Here is an 11,726-nt window from a genome sequence, read left to right as displayed (position 1 = left end):
CTCAAATGATAAAAATAAATAAAATCTTTAAAAATAAATAAATAAATAATTTTCCCACTTTAAAATTGTTTTTTTTTTTTTTATTGTGAGTTTTTAAGAGTTCCTTATTTATTCTAGACACAAGTCCTTTATCAGATACAGTACTTGTAAATATTTTCCTCCATTCTGTGGACTATCTTTTCACCTTCTTGATGGTGTTCTCTCACTTTAAAGCAAACAGCTTTAAAAACTTAGAGCCCAATTCATTTATTTTCTTTTGTCACTTGCGCTTTTGGCATTCTATCTAAAAATCCATTGCCTAATTCAAGTTCAAGAAGCTTTAATTAATTCTTAAGTTTTCTTCTGAGAGTTTAATACTTCTAGTTTTGACATTTAGCTCTGATCTATTTTTTTGAGTTCATTCCTGGTATCATCTTCCCTTCTATTCCCCAAATGTTGGAGTTTGTTAAATGCTTTTTCTGTGTCCACTTTAGTTTTTTTGTCCTTTGTTCTAATAAATATAGAAAATACATAGATTAGTTTTTGTATCTTGAGCCAACCTTGAATTCCTGGGGTAAATCCCTGGGTCATGGTGTATAATCTTTCTTTATATGTTGCTGGATTGGGGTGTTAATATTTTGTTGAGGATTTTGCCTCTATATTTATAAGCAATAATTGTAGTTTTCTTTTTTTTTTTTTTAACTTTTTAAAAAAGATTTTGTTTGAGAAAAAGAGAGAGAGAGAGAGTGAGTGCATGAGTGTGGGGAGGGATGGAGGGAGAAGCAGACTCCCTGCTGAGCAGGAAAGCTTGATCCTAGGACCCTGGGAAGATGACCTGAGCCAAAGGCAGTGCTTAACTGACTGAGCCACTCAGGTGCCCCTGTAGTTTTATTTTCTTGTGACATCTTTGTGTAGTTGGGGTATCAGTATAAGTGTAATTAAAGATCTGTCAATTTTGAAAATCTTTTCAACATACTAATTTTTGGTTTTATTGGTTTTCCTTACTTTTTCCTATTCTCTATTTCATTTGGTTCCATTCTTGTCTTTATTATTTCTTTCCTTCTGCTTGATTCAGGTTTAGTTTAGTCTTTTTTTTTTCTGATTTCTTAAGATGAAAGTTTAGGTTCTTTATATGAGATCTTTCTTCTTTTTTTCCCCCAATATAGGCATTTATAGCTATAAATTTCCAAGTATGCACTTAGCTACAACCCGTAGGTGTTGATATGTTGTGTTCTCATTTTCTTTTTTAAAGATTTTTTATTTATTTATTTGACAGAGAGAGAGAGAGAGACCACAAGTAGGCAGAGAGGCAGACAGAGAGGGGAAAGGAGGCTCCCCAAAGAGCAGAGAGCCCGATGCGGTGCTGGATCCCAGGACTTGAGATCATGACCCAAGCCGAAGGCAGAGGCTCAACCCATTGAGCCACCCAGGTTCCCCTGTGTTTTCATTTTCATTAATCTCAAAGTATTTTCTAATTTTCCTTGTGAGATCTTAGGCCCATTGATTATTTAAGAGTATGCTCTTTAATTTCCATGTATCTGTGGGTTCTTAAAATTTCCTTCTGTTATTGACTGTGGTCAGAGACTATACTTTATATGATTTCAATTATTTTACATTTCCTGAGATTCATTTCATATCCTAACATGAGGTCTGTCTTGGAGAATGTTCTATGTGCACCTCGGAAGAATATGTATTCTCTTCTTGTTGGGGGAAGTAGTCTATAGTATCTGTCAGGTCCACTTCATTTATAATGTTGTTCAAATTTTCTGTTTCCTTATTGATTGACTGCTGTGTTGTTATGTCCACTATTGAAAGTAGGATATTGAAGTCTCCAACCAGGATTGTTGAATTGTGTATTTCTCCCTTCAGTTCTGTCAGTGTTTGCTCCATGTGTCTTTGGGCTTTCTTTCTTTCTCTTTTTTTTTAAAGATTATATTTTATTTATTTGACAGAGAGAGATCACAGGTAGGTAGAGAGGCTGGCAGAGAGAGAGAGAGAGAGAGAGAGGGAAGCAGGCTCCCTGCCGAGCAGAGAGCCCGATGCGGAACTCGATCCCAGGACCCTGAGATCATGACCTGAGCTGAAGGCAGCGGCTTAACCCACTGAGCCACCCAGGCGCCCCTGGGCTTTCTTTTTTAGGAGCATATATGTTTATTTCTTCTTGATGAACTGACCCTTTTATCATTATAAAATGTTATTTGTCCCTATAATCAATTTTTGTCTTAAAGTCTATTTTGTCTGATATTAGTATAGCCTTTCAAACTCTTCTTTGTTGTTTGCACAGTCTAGCTTTTTCCATCCCTAGGATGTTTCCTTCTCTGCTCTTGGAGGCATCCTCAGCAGTGGCTCCCTGTCTGTGATTCTAGAGTCCATCAGCCAGCCACAGCCTCTGTGGGGCCAGCACCTGGGCTCTAGCTCTTGCCCTAGTTTCTGGGCCCTGGTAATACTGCTTTCTCCATATGTCCCTCCAGCTCTGGAGATACTGGCAACTTCCTGCTGTTATTAATCTCTGGGTGGCCTCACCATGTGCTATTTGATTTCTCAGCTCTTCCATCACCTGGATAACTGGTTCCCTAATTGAATTGATTTTGTTTCAAATACCTAGAGTGACTCTTGTTTTCTTCAGCCCTGACTGATACAAGGTGATTCCAATTCCCAAAGAATTTAAGGTGCAGAAGAAATTAAGGTTAAATTATACCCTCATTCTCTACAGTTAGGACCAAGACCAAACATGACATGATGCTTTACCTAAAATAAGGGAACGAAATCCCAGATTGCACAGGGCAGGAAGGCAGATGGACAAGGAGATAGAATATGGTTTCTTCTCCCCAGATGATGGACATTCTGTTGGGGTGTAGTGCAGTGAGCTTAGCTCCTTGTATGATCTTGGGCAAGTTGCTTCCCTTCTCTGGGCCTTGGTTTTCTCAAGTGTAAAGGGGGAGGCTGGGCTGCCTAGCAGACACCTAAGTTTTGGCATAGTGTAGGGCTTTTTTGTGATTGAAGTGTAGGGCTTTCTTGTGACATCCTGCTTATGGGTCAACCATTTGTGTTAACCCAAATTCCCCAAATGGAAGCATGAGAAGCCCTCACTGGACCTTCCTTTCAGCCCAAAGATTTTGACTACTTTCATCACTGTCATTTGGAGCCCATTTGCTTTTAGGGATATAGGAAATCTCTTGAACTAGGTGGAACGGACTCTCAGGGTTTATATCTGGGCAAGGTGTTGGTAAGGAAGGGCAGGACAACTTCAGTTTGGAATTCTTCTAGAAGCTTCCTCCTGCAGCCCTTTTCCATGTACCAGATGCCTCTAAGAAAAAATAAACTTAGAGGTAGAAGACCTGTGCTCCAGCCTTGCCTCGGCTATAACTCACTCTATGACTTTGGGCAAGTCACTTCCTCTCTCTGGTTCTTGGCCGCCCTTCTGAGAATCATGGAATTGGACCACATACAGTCCAGACTCTCTTTTCAGAATAGTTCTTGTTATCCTGAGGAATTTTCTTTGGTTCTCTAGTTGGTGTAGGCCCCCATAGAAGGTCCACAAATATACTGGGAAGAACGGGAGAATTTTGTGGCAGAAGCAGCATGTTGTTGGGGTAGAGGGATAAGGGGCTACTGATTCTGGTCTCCTTAGCAGCTTCTGCCTGATGCTAAGTGGTGGTGCTCCCTTCAGATCCTTTTCTTCCTCCCACTTTCCTGCCTGAACCTTCAACTCTGGTTATATGGACATTGTATGCTGTTGCCTGGGAACCTTCAGTTTCAGTTTCCTAGCTGGTCTCTGAGCAAGACCATGGGGATTCCCTAGTATTTTTCAACACTGATTGTGAGCTTTCCTTCTTCATGGTGGCATGCAGTCAGTGACTCCACTGTGAACGAATTCTTTATGGGAGGTACGGTACAGGAGGAACCCAGGATGACTTTCTAAGTCCCATCCCATCCATGGAGGCCCAGGATGGCCCACTTCTACTGCCCTTTCTTCTCTGAACTTCCATAGCACTTTACTCTGGGGACACCCAAATTGGCATGTGAACTATTTTCTATTCTGGAGTGGACTTTATGCTCCGTGAACACAAAATTGTGCTTTGTGTTGTCTCTAGCAATGCAGTGATGATAGAAAAAAAAAAAAGAAAGAAAGAAAAAGAAAAAAAGAAAAAGAGAGAAATTTTTTTATGTAGTTTGGTATAGTTCAGTTCAATAATGGGTCCTCTGGGTGATGTCCTCTCTCGTAGAAGGCTCTCTGCCCCATCCCACTTGTTATGGAGTGTGTGTTATATGTCTAGCAAGAGACTTGAAGCCAGCCTCTTGAGACTGCTGCCTCTTTCCTTCTGGAGAATAATTTTTTTAAAAAAATTATTTATTTATTTGAGAGCAAGGGAGAGGTAGAGAGAGGGGGAGGAGCAGAGGGAGAGAGAGAGAGTCTCCAGCAGACTCCCTGCTGAGCACGGAGCCTGATTCCTGGCTCGATCTCACGACCCTGAGATCATGATCTGAGCCGAAATCAAGAGTCAGACGCTTAACTGACTGAGCCACCCAGGTGCCTCCCCACCATTTTTCCTTTTGGAGAATCTTAAAAGTCAACACAGGGACTCCCCTTACTGATGCTCAGGGGCTCATGAGAGTGGGCTCTATTGTGTTGAAGCTGTGCCAAGGATGTACTTAGTCTTATGAGTGAAGTGAGCCCTTCGAGTCTATGTTCTCCATTGCGACTGCCATGTGTACTCCAAAGTGTCTGTACAAAGGACATGGCCATAAGAGAAGCAGTTGCACTGGGTTTGCTTATATCCAGAGCATCTTTGGACCATTAGGTCTTTGATCTTTTAAAGACTGATCACCTTACACAAATGGAGGCTGTTCGACACCAAATACCTGATAAGCAGGTGCCTAACAAACATTTAATTAATTAATAAAGTGACTTTCCTGAGATGGCAGCCCTCCCTCCACCTCTTTCTTGGGATCCCCTTTCTTCCTTTTAAATTGACTTTGGTAAGAGTTGACTGTAGACGCTGCTGGTCTCAGCAGCAGTTTGAATAGGACCCGTATTATGGCAGAGCAGAGAACACTTTGCTCCCAGGGAATAGGCCCCAGGACATCTGTTTTGGTTCTGCAGTGACTTCATTGATTTATTTTACAAATATATCTGATAGGCACTCATGTGTCAGGCAGGGCTCTGGACTCTACAAATACAAGGATGACACCCATGGTCTCTGGGCTTTCCTAGCTCACTTGGGGCATAGTAGGTGTGTTAGTCAGCTCAGGCTGACAACATACCATAGATTGGGTGGCTTAAACAACAGAAATGTATTTATCACACTTCTGGAGGCTGGAAGTTGCAGATCAGGGTCCAACACACCCAGGGTCAGGCTCTCTTCCTGGGTTGTAGATGGCTAACTTCTTGCTATGCCCTCACCTGGCCTTTTCTCAGTTCGTGCAAAGGGGTGAGGAGAGAGGAGGAGAGAGAGAGAGAGGCCTCTGATATCTCTTCTTATAAGGATATTAATCCTATTGGATCAGAGCCTCTCTCTTTTGACCTTATTTAACCTTAATGACGGCCTTTAGAGGCTCCAACTCCAAATGTTTCCACGCTGGGGGGTTAGGATTTCAACATACAGATTTTGGAGGGACACAAACATTTATTCCATTACAGTGGGGAAGATGGAAAAATAAAGAGTCAGTTTAAAAGTATAAGCACTGGGCACCTGGGTGGCTCAGTTGGTTGGACGACTGCCTTCGGCTCAGGTCACGATCCTGGAGTCCCAGGATCGAGTCCCACATCGGGGGCCCAGCTCCATGGGGAGTCTGCTTCTCCCTCTGACCTTCTCCTCGCTCATGTTCTGTCTCACTGTCTCTCTCTCAAGTAAATAAATAAAATCTTAAAAAAAAAAATAAAAGTATAAGCACTAAAAGTATAAAAACATGCACGAGAAGGTATACAGTCAACTCAACATGGGAAGGGAAAAGGATGCAAACAGAGAGGTATGCAGCAAGATCACAGTATTGTTGCTTATACCTTCATGTAGTAAACATTTCATAATATTTAAACAAGTAATGGAAGACGGAATATAGTACAATGTTGGGGGGGGGTGGGGGTGGTGCAAGCCCAAGATGCAGCAGCAGGAGCAGGTAGGGGAGGCCATGAGAAAAAAGTGTCATCTCTGAGCCGTAGGAGCAACCCGGGTAAGAGTGGAGGATAGCACTAAGCTGTCAGGAGAAAGTGCGGGGCCAGAAGTGCTGCCCAGCGACCTTAAACAAGTCGCTTACTTTCTCAGAATTACTCTGTTCAGGAGTTCAGGATGCTGGGAGAGCCCCATTGTTGAACTTGGCCTACTTGCCGGGCAGATGTAGCCTGTGGGTCCAATCTGGCCTGTTACCCAAGCAGTGGGAGGTGGTGTTTGGCACATGAGACATTTTTTGCTTTTGCTATGTCTTCAGAGCGAATCTCTCTTTGCCGTTGTGATGTGTCAACATATGGTGTCCGAAGCATTTCCCAGAATTGACTCTTCCCCGCTCGTCTGCTTGTCCATTTGTCTGTCCATCCACTCACCCAACATCTGTTTACTGAGCTCCTGCTCTGCCAGATATTGGGTCAAGTGCTAGGACTTGAAGGCCCAATAAGCCATGGCCAACTAATGACCACAGAGCATGCCAACTAATGGAAAATAGTAAGCCTCCACATTTGTATAGGGCTTCCATATTCCTAAGCCCGTTCTTAGATCATATCCATGTAACCTTCATGGTTGCTCTGTTAGCTGGGTTTCAGTTTTCTGATTGAGGAAACTGAGAGTTCGAAGAGAAGAAGTGACTTGACCTTTGACTCCAAGCTAAGGGGCTTTTCCCATCATACCAGGCTGACACTAGGCATGACCCAAAGGACTCAGGCCATGGCTGTCCCCTTCTTGCTTGAAAAGATGCCCTCAGACAAGGCTTCCTGCACCTTGTCCCCTTCTCTGAGAATGTGCGCTCTGCTTTTGGGGGAAGTCCTACCCATGAACGGAGGTTTCTGAGAAGAAGCAGGGAAGAAGATCTGGAAGAAACCTTCCTAGTTATTCAGTTCAACCACCCACTGATGACTTGCTGGCCTAGAGGGTAAAGAATAACGTAGCTGAACTGTTTCTGTCTGGAAAGCCCTGAACATGGTCTTACTGTTTCTTACCAGCTCTTGGACCCACCTCGTATCCTTTTAATGAACTCCTTTTTCTGAATCAATTGGCTAAGGTTGTGTTTCTCAACTAAGAACCTAGGCTGCTAGAATTTGTAAAGAGCGATGTACTATTTACTGATGTGACCCATCCGGTCTTCTCAAGACAAACAGGGTTCATATGTAAATTCTGTCAACAAACTGGATAAATACTGATTTTTCAAGATAAGCTTCTAAAGGCCTCTGTTTGACGAACTGGTCTTATCATGTATATTAAATAAGACATGCAGAATGGATGATGTTGACTGAAGACAGAATCCAGAAGAAATTAAAAAAACCAAAGGCGTGTCTGAAATAGTATTAAAAAGTCTGGATTGCCCTCTCTCCTGGCTGAAATCTCTCAAAAACATTGATAAAAGCACACTTATCTTTGTCAAGCTTGGGCATGAGCTGAGACATCAGACCACAAAATAAGGTTGGAAGAGCACAGGGGCAGAGAAGACTGAGCAGGAGTGTGGCAGGAGACAAGGTCACTGTAGGTGAAACTGATGGATAGTATATTTGAAAGTCCCTAAGAGAATGAATCTTAAGAGTTCTTACCACCAGAAAAAAATTCTTGTATCTACGAGATGACATGTGAACTAATTGTGATAATCATTTCACATTTCTAATAAATGCAGAAATCAAGTCATGATGCTGTGTACCTTGAACTTAATACAGGGCTGTATGTCCATTCTACCTCAGTAAGACTAGAAGAAAATGTAAAAAAAAAAAAAAAAAAAAAAAAAAGCAATAAAATACCCTACCGTAAACTCACCCTCCCTGCTACCATAGGAAAGAACAGAGATCTCTGCAAGGTGAGATCTGGAGAGATCCAGCAGAAGGAAGCACACCCGGAGTCCCCTGGAGGGAGCCAGATTAGCAGAAACTCAGTCCTGCCTTAATTGCAGCTGGATCCCTTGTCAAAGTACCCATTTCTTGGCTCTACCCCAAGGGTCCTACAGCTTCCTGTCCCTCTGTGCAAATAGATCAAGTCCAAGATGGTACCACTTATTCCTTCCTCCACCTCCAATCCCTGTTTTATTTTACTTGGGAACAATCTATTCCCATGTGAAAGTCCAGGGTAGTGGGCTTGGTATTGATTTTGGGTTCCAGCCAGATAAGGATGCCCTAAATTTGAGAAAGGTTCTGCTTTGAACTTACCTAGAATTTTGTAATTTGAACCTCTAAAGAAGAAGCTCTCTTAATTCCAGGATATGTGTATATTTCCTGTTGGTTGCTCCAGTGTTAAGAATTCTATTTGGAGAGAGGCTGTCATTTTTTTAGGGCATAGGGCCTTTGAAGGTCTTTATCAGGTGTTGGGCCACTACAAAGGAAAGGAGCAACAGGGTGAGGTGAGGAGCTGTCAGGCGGCGGGCGGAAGGAGGTAGCTCTCCAGGAGGAGGATAAGGGAAGGAGGGACGGGCACAGACTAGCACGAGGCCTCAGGTCACCCAGACACCTGTTGCCATGGCCCGGTGGCGGTTTCCTGCCGCTTGCGAGGACACGCGTGCACAGAGAACACAATGGGCTTGTCTTAACAAGAAGATGCTTCCTGTTTTGCCACCTGGTTCAGTGCCGAGAGGAAGAGTTTATGGGTCTGTGTTTTTCATGTCACTGAGCTCTGTGAGGGAAGGAGTGGGGGCAGGTGAGGCTGAGGGTCTGAGGAAAGGTGAAAGGGAAAGCAGGCGAGCCATTTGTCCTTGTAGAATGGCTCAGAGAAACCTCATACCATTCTAGTTTTAGCCGGTGGGGGGGGGGGTAGTGATGGCCACACTGCCCTCCTGTCCCAACAGCTCCATGCTAGGGCCCCTGCGTGCACCTGACGGTTACTCAGAATCTCTTTGGCTTTTTTGGTCCCTTACTAAGAGACTTCTGCAGTAACCTTTATCTTGGTGAGGAGGCAAGAACAGCTGGAAACTTGGACTGAAATAGCCTCTGTGGTGAAAGCAGAGGCCGGAAAAGGTGATGCTGATCTCAGGGTGAGTGATGAATGAGAAATCCTGCACGCCTGCACCCTCCCCCCACCCCAGACGGAGCCCACCACTGGGCTAATCCTACATCTTTCACAGTACGGTGTGTACATTTTATTTTAATTTTTATTGATTAATTAAATTTAGTTACATTTAATCAATTAGGTAATTTTTAAAGATTTTATTTATTTGAGAAAGAGTGGACGTGTGCGCATGTGTGAAAGAAAGAGAGAATGAATGGGAGTGGGGAGGGAGAGAGGGAGAGGGAGAAGCAGGCTCTCCACTGAGCAGGGAGCCTGATGCGGGGATCCATCCCAGGACCCCGGAATCATGACCTGAGCCGAAGGCAGATGTTTAACGGACTCAGCCACCCAGGCAGCACTAATTAATTAAAGTGCGTGAGAAGATAAGCTTTATTTCCACTCTCAAACTCTTCCAACTTTGCACGAAGTCCTTCTTTATCTCTGCCTTGGAGATGGCAGAAATTGTAATAAGCGATGCATCGCCATGCACAACCCAGTGAATTTTAGCCACCCCCCCACCTGCACTCTGGGACAACAGAGGTCACACTATACCTTTTTGGAGATACCCCAAATGTTGTCTGGTACTTTGATCCAGAAAGGATTTGGTTCAATTTCTTGCTGGCTTAGGATACTAAAAGGCACATAAAGTTTGGTTGCTCAGTCCCCCTGGGCTGGGGTGGGGAGAAGGTGGACAGGGAGATGGTCTGGGACAGAGGGGCAGACCATGGAGGTGAGCTGAAGTTCTTGTCCACAGAGGGAGTTGATCCTGGGTGGCTGCTGGCATGGCTGAGGTCCGCCTGAGTGCTCAGGCTGGGTGGACACTGGCCTGATGGCCCTACTTAATCCAGCTCACTGCCCCGGAACCACGGCTGGATCTCCCTCTGGGCCCCCTCCATGGAGTCACTGGCACAGATGAGCTTCTTGCTGATGTGGATGCTGAAGTCCCTCCTGATGACGCCACGGACAGCCTCAGCAGAGTCAGTGTGGTCTAGTCCTAACATGGCCCTTGAGGAGTAGACCACACTGGGGCCTTCCCAGGCCATGGCTGCCCCTGGCCAGAGCTCATGTAGGTGATGGGGGCTGGGTAGAAGGGCTTCCTCTGCAGGTCCTGGTAGTGCTTGGCAAGGACTCTGGTGCCTGCAGCATCTTCATCCCCACCAGCCTCTCAAAGCACTGGATCCCACCCCCAACAAGCCACTGCTCTACCCCATCTGGCTTTACTGCAGCCAGGGTCTGCCCCCATATCCAGGAGCTAGGGCATGTGAGCAGGTTCAGGCCCGCGGCCAAGAGCCACTTGGCAGCCCAGGCTCTGTGGTGTGTTCCAAGAGGCTGCCCATGATCTCCCACTTGGGGGCTGCTGGCTGAGCACCTAGAGTTTGTACATTTTGTCATTAGAAAGCCCAGTGTCTATTTGCTTGTTTAGCTCAAGATCATCTGTTGTGATGGAAGAGTATGGGATTCCAGTCTGTGCTTGGCCAGCCAGGTTTCCACGAGGCCCTCTCTTGTTTCCTCCTCTGGGGACTGAACCAGATAATCTTGGATGTCCTCTCTAGTCTCACAATTGGGGGATTCCGTTGATCATATCCAGAGTGGTGAAGTTCAGAGAAGCTTAGTTTATGAACATGTAGGAAATCCTAGTAGAGCTTTGGTCAGCAAGAAAACACAGGAGAAGTCTTTTTTTTTTTTTAAATATATATATTTTAAAGATTTTATTTGGGATGCCTGGGTGGCTCAGTTGGTTGGGTGGCTGCCTTCGGCTCAGGTCATGATCCCAGCGTCCTGGGATCGAGTCCCACATCGGGCTCCTTGCTCTGCCGGGAGCCTGCTTCTCCTTCTGCCTCTGCCTGCCAGTGCTCGCTCTCTCCCCCCCACCCTCTCTGATAAATAAAATCTTAAAAAAAAAAAAAAGATTTTATTTATTTGACAGAGAAAGATCACAAGTAGGCAGAGAGGCAGGCAGAGAGAGAGAGAGGGAAGCAAGCTCCCTGCCAAGTGGAGAGCCCGATGCGGGACTCTATCCCAGGACCCTGAGATCATGACCTGAGCTGAAGGCAGTGGCTTAACCCACTGAGCCACCCAGGTGCCCCCACAGGAGAAGTCTTGAAACCATCCACACAGTTGTTTAAGGAGACCATCTCCTCCCTCCTCTTCTTGTACCCTCGCCACGGCATGCAAAGCCCTTCTCAACAAGGCTCATTCACCACCTCCAGCTTCAGTCTCTGACTCCCACCTGTACCCAGCCATTCTGGGCCAACTTTGGGTTCCCCTAAAGCACGGTACACATTCATTCTTCTGGACTCTTCTACATGCTCTTCTCCCCAGGAGAGAAGGGTCTTTCTCCTGTTAGACTCCAGCTCATCATTCAAGAACCAGCTCCAGTAGCCCTCAGTTCCTGCAGAATTTCTGATGTCGCCAGCCCAGAGCACACCATTCATACCTGACGCCCACAGCATGCTCTTCGCACACCTGTGTTAACACCTCTCAGTCTAATATTTATTCTAGGCACGTATGCATTTTTCTCTCTCTGTCAGGTTACAACTCAGTGGCACCTTGTTTATTTCTTAGATGCTTAACCCAGCA

General features: G+C 45.1%; 1 pseudogene; it reads right to left on the bottom strand.

Moving 5' to 3' along the window:
• Positions 1-9,967: 9,967 nt before the first annotated feature.
• On the bottom strand, positions 9,968-10,789 carry LOC131816776 (nucleoside diphosphate kinase, mitochondrial-like; annotated as a pseudogene).
• Between the last annotated feature and the right edge of the window lie 937 nt (positions 10,790-11,726).

The sequence above is a fragment of the Mustela lutreola genome, chromosome 15, assembly GCF_030435805.1.
Source record: "Mustela lutreola isolate mMusLut2 chromosome 15, mMusLut2.pri, whole genome shotgun sequence".
NCBI lineage: Eukaryota > Metazoa > Chordata > Mammalia > Carnivora > Mustelidae > Mustela > Mustela lutreola.
Note: the sequence above shows the minus strand (reverse complement) of the source record. Positions and strands in the feature narration are given on the sequence as shown.